The sequence below is a fragment of the Malaclemys terrapin genome, chromosome 24 (assembly GCF_027887155.1).
Source record: "Malaclemys terrapin pileata isolate rMalTer1 chromosome 24, rMalTer1.hap1, whole genome shotgun sequence".
Taxonomy (NCBI): Eukaryota; Metazoa; Chordata; order Testudines; family Emydidae; genus Malaclemys; species Malaclemys terrapin.
This window is the reverse complement of record NC_071528.1, coordinates 16036574-16043763: the sequence shown is the minus strand read 5'-3', so window position 1 is coordinate 16043763 and position 7190 is coordinate 16036574.

Below are 7190 nucleotides of genomic sequence, written 5' to 3'. Positions count from 1 at the left end.
TTACCTCCAGCTCCCCGGCGTCTCTAGTGGGCGGCATCCCAGACAGCTCCTCAGTCCCGACCGGTGGCCCACCCCGCTCTTCCTGGCCCGGGTGTCTCCTGCGCAGGCTGAAAGCTGATGGATGTATTTGTGATGGGCCGCGAACCAGGCTGAACTGGGCATTTTTCTCTTTTAACCACAACCCCGTGTCTCAGCGTGGGGGCTCCTAAGTGAACGGTGATGGCATCGCACCACCCGCACCCATTCCCACCGAGGTTGCAAATGGTACCGTGGCCTCTCCAGCCACTGAGCCCTTAAGATCCAAAAAGGCAATGCAAGTAATCCCTTCCAGGAGCCTTGGCGGGAACATTCCCTGGCATGTGGTACAGGTACTGGCCTGGTACCTGGGCTTTGCACCCCTCACTGCCATTGCTCTGCGGTGTGCCCTGGGGCAGGCCCCGGCTGCTCAGTGGGGAATATGATGCCACCTTTGTACTTTGCAATTGAGGGATTAAAGGCAGGTGCAGCGCATGACCCTTACTGGAGAGTTTGCAAGAAGAGCAGAGTATCGGGGTCCTGCGAAGCCCAAGCCAGGTGCGTTTAGGGTTTAAGCCCCAAACTTCCAGAAGCATCCTCCATTTTTGGGTGCCCAACGCGAGACCCTTAGAGTCTGATCAGCAAAGGGGTCGAGCACCTGCTGCTCCCCCAGACTGCATCTCTGCGGTCCCACCGTGCTGCAGACAGGGCTCCCCATACGCAGGGCCCTTGGAAAAGCGTTGGCCTGGCTCACCTTTAGCGGATGGTGATGCCAGGCCAGAGCTTCTGGTAGCCCCCCCTCCCTGGGCGGTTCGGTGTCCTGTGCATTGGTGGTTCAAGACCTAGGTGCAGATCCCCCGCTGGTGCAATCGTAGCTCTAATGAATCTACAGGAACGGTGCAGGACTCGGCCCATGGGTTTGCTGACACCCCCAGGCCATCACCAGGGCACGTGGGTATCGAGGCCTTAACGAAACTTGAGTGGCTGAGAAGAATCCGTGCAGCGGGGCTAGCTCTGGGCATGCTCACAGGGGGGTGGGTGGGCGCTTCCCAATGACTGCCCTGAAGAAGTGGAGGAAGCAAGCCTGGGACACAGCGTTCTCACTGCAAAGTGCACGGCGTCCCGCTCTCCCCCCCCCAACTGCCAGGGGCTTGGCATGCTCGCGGGGGAGTGCGCCTAACAAAGGCCGGGCTGTGCCTTGGCTGGCTCCCGTGAATCTGCACGCTTTGCCAGTGAGATCAGCGTGAGCGAGCAGCTCTGGCTTTTTCTGTGCAGCCGGGAGGGAGCGCTGGGCAGCGAGCGATTCTGCTGGCCGCGGGGCTCTGGAAACCCTATCTGTCAAGCATGTGACTCCGCTCCCAGCGTGATTTACTGTGACGGCTCCCAATCTATTCAATTTACTTCGACATTACTCACCGATGCAGGACACGGAGGCCGAGAGCCTGGATCAGATTCAGCAGGGGGGACGCAGAGGGCAGAGCGGGGGAAGAACTAAAGCCAAACTGGCAACCTCACGAGCAGCTTTTCACCCTGGCCCAGTTTTATTGAGCGGAATAAGCTGGCACGACGTGCCAGTGTGAGCCACCCGCCCCTTCGCCTTGCTCCGTCCACATGGCCCGGATCCTCCTCCAGTGCACATCCGGGCCATGCCACCAACTTCGGGGAGCAGGCGAAGCAGCACAGGGAGGGTGCGGGAGAGCAGGACTCCCTTCTCCCTCCGCTCCCTGGCTTGGGTAAGTGGTGCTGCCCCCTCCATGGGTGGGTCCGGGGAGAGGGCTGCCCCGCTTCCGCTCCGATCTACACTCACTGCTGGTGATGCTGCTCTACACCAGCTGAGAATCCTGCCCCATGTGTTCCCCATTAGGGGTGTGAGGTTATCAGCCCGTCAGCAGCTCCAAGCACGCTTTGGGGGGCTATGATAAATAACCATAATGAGCAGAGCAGTGACAGCCCACAAGGAAATATTGCTCTCCCGAGCACGAGATTGACATTGTAAAGAGGGGTGGCGGGGGGCGGGAATGAGGCGCAGGTGGGGGGGCTGGCGGGTATTTTTCCTCCTGCCTTAAAAAAAACCCCGTGAAATAAAAGTTATAAATCTAGCGTGTCAGGAAAGGCCCAACAATATGTATCTTTGTTTGGTAACGTCCCTCGCCTAGGAACTGGCCTGGCTTGGGGGTGCACAGGGATGTAATGAAATATGCCCCCCTCAGACCTGAACTGCCGCCCTCCCGACGGCCAGCTCCACCCTCAGGATCATTAGGGCCTGGCAGCTAGATGGAAACACGGCGCTCCCACCTCGCTGGCCTTGCCCTCCCATGCAGCGAGCCGGGAAGGGCATGACCTGCAACCCGTGTTCCAGCAGGGCCTGGGCGCTGGTGGTGTAGGTGGTGCTCATTCCAGAGGGCAGTAAGAAGGATTTCCGGAAACCTGACAAGATCTCAAAAGCTGGGCCCAGCCTCAGACCTGCCGAGCACTTTACGGCTTCTCCGAGTGTCAGGAGCCCGGAGTTAGTGGGAGAGGTAAGAAAGGAGCCCAGAATCAGGGCCCACCCGTGTAGATGCAGGCGTAGGCCCAAAGTCACAAAGTGAGTTAGGATTAGCGCTTGTTGTGGAACCCAGGCGTCCCTGGCTCTAACCGTTAGATCTCCAGAGTAGGAGTGGGGCACAAGGTCATGCAGTGAGTCAGTGGCAGAGATGGAACCCAGGAGTCCCGACTCTCAGTCCCACCGCTGGAACCACAAGCTGAGGATGATCTGAAATTCTCACATACAGGAGGAAAATGAGCCGGTTAAAGGGCCCACCCATGCTCAATTAACGGGGTGCAGCTGCACTGGTGTTCCTGGGGCAGCTCTGGTGCCATGGCCCATAATCCCTGAGGACGTGGGGCAGGTCCACTCTCCGGGCTGCTAAAGTCACAAGGGAGATAGCTCAGGTTTGAGGCATGGCAGACATCAGCGGTGCTTTCTGACTGGCCGCCAGTGATGTCCCTCACAGCCGTGTCGTCAATGGGCACAGGTGCCACTTTCTGACTGGCCGCCAGTGATGTCCCTCACAGCCGTGTCGTCAGTGGGCACAGGTGCCACTTTCTGACTGGCCGCCAGTGATGTCCCTCACAGCCGTGTCGTCAATGGGCACAGGTGCCACTTTCTGACTGGCCGCCAGTGATGTCCCTCACAGCCGTGTCGTCAATGGGCACAGGTGCCACTTTCTGACTGGCCGCCAGTGATGTCCCTCACAGCCGTGTCGTCAATGGGCACAGGTGCCACTTTCTGACTGGCCGCCAGTGATGTCCCTCACAGCCGTGTCGTCAATGGGCACAGGTGCCACTTTCTGACTGGCCGCCAGTGATGTCCCTCACAGCCGTGTCGTCAATGGGCACAGGTGCCACTTTCTGACTGGCCGCCAGTGATGTCCCTCACAGCCGTGTCGTCAGTGGGCACAGGTGCCACTTTCTGACTGGCCGCCAGTGATGTCACAGCCGTGTCGTCAATGGGCACAGGTGCCACTTTCTGACTGGCCGCCAGTGATGTCCCTCACAGCCGTGTCGTCAGTGGGCACAGGTGCCACTTTCTGACTGGCCACCAGTGATGTCCCTCACAGCCGTGTCGTCAATGGGCACAGGTGCCACTTTCTGACTGGCCGCCAGTGATGTCCCTCACAGCCGTGTCGTCAGTGGGCACAGGTGCCACTTTCTGACTGGCCGCCAGTGATGTCCCTCACAGCCGTGTCGTCAATGGGCACAGGTGCCACTTTCTGACTGGCCGCCAGTGATGTCCCTCACAGCCGTGTCGTCAGTGGGCACAGGTGCCACTTTCTGACTGGCTGCCAGTGATGTCCCTCACAGCCGTGTCGTCAGTGGGCACAGGTGCCACTTTCTGACTGGCCGCCAGTGATGTCCCTCACAGCCGTGTCGTCAATGGGCACAGGTGCCACTTTCTGACTGGCCGCCAGTGATGTCCCTCACAGCCGTGTCGTCAGTGGGCACAGGTGCCACTTTCTGACTGGCCGCCAGTGATGTCCCAGCCACGCCGCTAATACCCAGGAAACGCCGCCCTCTGGTGTCTTTCCCCTTTGCAGATTCCATCTCGTGCCAGGCATAGACGCTCCCCGTGATTAGCTGCTCTTCTTGGGTGGTGAAAGCACGTTGGCCCCCGGCCCCGCGCGATGCATATGGTATAATTGCCGGGGAATGCATGGCCCCCAGGGGCTCTCCCCAATCCAACACGCACTTGCTTAATTAGCTGTTGCTTCTCACACCGCGGATAAGAAGCAGCCGGTCGCCCGGCCTCCCCTTTCCTGCTGGGAATGTGCTGCAGCAGGGGCTGGTGTCTGGCTCTCTGAAGCTGCCTGGGCCTGGCTCTTCTCTGTGCCAGCCCTCATGCTCTTTGCCCACCCAGTCTGTCTGCAGAGGCCTCCGGCCACCTGGCTGGGTGCTGCAGGGTGTGGACCTGCCCTGCGTGGCTGTGGAGCCCCCATAGACAGCTTTCATCAGGGTGTGAGTCCGCCAGGGCCCGGGTGCAGAAGGGAGATGCACTTTCAGGCTGGCTGGGCCAGCAAGAGAAGCCCAATGGGCTGCCGTGTCAGGGGACTGAGTCTGGGTCAGGAGCCACCCTCCCTCCGGGGCCCACAGAGCCCGAGAATGTCTAGAGAGGGACACATCCATGGGCCAGGCCCTCCGCCAGTGCAACCCCGCCCGTCCCTGTCTCCTTGGGGGCCGGAGACTAGTGCCCATGTCGCACAAATCACCTTCATAACCACAATGGGCACTGACCGGCCCCCTGCACGGCACCCCCAACAGGAGGCAAAGCGCTGGATGGGCTGCAGTGCCGGGGCGACCCACCTGTGCTCCTAGGGCCTGCATGGAGCAAGCAGTGCCCGTTGGACCTGCCCTGTGGATGCAGGCCCCAGGGGCTTCAACTCAGCACCAAATCCACAAAACCCAGGGAGCCTGGGTGGCGCATGTACCGCCGGCTGGGTACAGACCAACCCCAGCCCAGCCCAGCCCAGCCGGCCACCAGCCTGGCCCATGGGCGGTGACTCACCCCAGCCCAGCTCCGTGTGGCTCGTTCTGTCTGTGCCTATGAGCCTCTCTCTCACCTGACACAGCTGGTCCCTACCAGGCTGGACTCTCAGCAGTGGTAGCACTCAGGCCACATGCCTGGCACCCTGCACCAGCGGCCGCTGCCCGGTTCCTTTCCTCCCCCAGACCTGCCCTCAGCGCCCGGCGATCCCAGCCAGCACCTTGCAGGACAGAGCCCTTGTGACTCTGCAGATTCCAGCAACAGGGTCACTGCCGAGTCGCCAGCCGACGCCCGAGTCACACTCTGCTCTGGATATTCAATAGCTGCTTTCCCCCAGCTTTCCGTCCCTTCAACGGAGGCTCCATTACTTCTGATGTGAGGCTGAGTAAAAGCCATTCACTATAACGGAACAGTGCCTGGTCTGTCTGTCTGTCTGTCTGTCTGTCCGGACTAGGTGTTGCTCTGTCTGAGGGAGAGAGGAAGCTGATGCCGGGAAGGCAATGACTGGAAATCAACTCACTGGTGCTAAACTAGCCCCCACTAGCTCCCGTCCTCCCCTCAGCCCCGCTCCCCCCAGCTGATTCACCAGCGATTGGGCTCAGCCTGGGAAATGGAACCAGGCCTGTGGCACTTCCCTGGGGCTCATCCACCCAAGGGTCTCATCCCCTCATTAATTAACGCAACCCTCACGGTGATAATTTCACCTGCCACTTAAATGCAGCCATCTCTGGGGTGGAACGTGGCACCTGTTGAACAGCTCACAACAACACCACACAACAGTTTTAGGACAGGAAGTGAGAGAGAATATTGTTGGCAATTGCATTTGCAGTGGGGTGGGGGCAGATGGGATGACTTAGGGCCCCAGTGGAATGGAATAGGCAATGATTATTGCTTTATTCCTGTTGCTCCCAGCATCTCCCAGGGGTACTGCTCACCCAGCTGGGGTGAATCCAGGGTGCTCTCCACCTGTCGTTTCACTGACGCCCTTGTTAGTTCACTAGGAACGTGCAGGGTGTGCACTTCTGTTCTCCGTCTCATCTATCTCACTAGCATGCTGGGAAATGCCTGGGGCCTTAAGAGTTAATCACCGGAATCAATAATCATGTAGTCCAAAGGAATCGCTCTAAACGCCTGACTCACGCACCAATGCTCAGTACTTTGTGCTCCCTCCTAACGTGCTTTGGCCCTGGCTGGAGGGGGAAGATCAGAACCGCTTAGCAGAGGAAGGCAGAAGCTGGCCAGCTGTTCAGGTGCCCTTTGCAGCAGAGAGCTGCATCTGAGAGGCCTGGATACGAGAGGCCTCGCTCCCTGCTTCCCCTGCTGTGCGACCGGTGCCGCCCGGCTGCAAAGGGGCGCATCCCTTAACAGCCACCATGCACCCTTGGTTTGGCTGGCGCGACCGGTCACCGCAGAGGATGTTGTACTTGTGGACAGTGATGCCAATATAAGCGTGTCGGGCCTGTACCTGGGAGCCTGTACCAGGAAAGGCGCCTTCACCCAAACCCTCCTGTCATGCATCCGCTGGTGAACCTCCAGAGCCCCGCCCGGGCCCTCTTGCAAGATGACTGCCCCATAACAGAGCATCTCTGCTAACTAGGAGACTCCAAGACCCGAGATGGGCAGGTGGCCCTGACATCTTCTCTGCCTTTGCATTCCAAGCTGGGAAATGCAATACCCCCCTGGAGGCTGCGTGACAGAGCTCTTCGGTACCATGGAGCCCCTTGCCTGGGCCTCAGGCAGGATTTGTCCTGACCATCTACGCTTCATGGTTTTCCCTTGTCCTGTTCTGAATGACTCAAATGACGGGGCTCCCACCACTTCCTTTGGGAGACTGCGTCTGTCCAATGTTTCGGATGCGCCGATTGCCTAGTACCTAGATGATACACTTGGCTTATCGAAAGGCACTGGCAGGGGACAGCCAGTTCTCCGCCCTTCCCTTGGTTTATCCCGCACATCCCACTGCTCGACAGACCCCACGCTAACCTGCGCCCTCCACTTTCCATTGCCTCATTCCCGCCTCCGGCCCACCCGGCTCCATTCCTCTCCCCGCAGCAAGTGAGCGGAGGTGAGAGTTCATGCCGAGGGGTGATGCCAGCCCCAGCGCGGACTGCGCCGCAGGGCAGCAGGCCTGGCTGCTCCATCCTCCCGTAAAGGG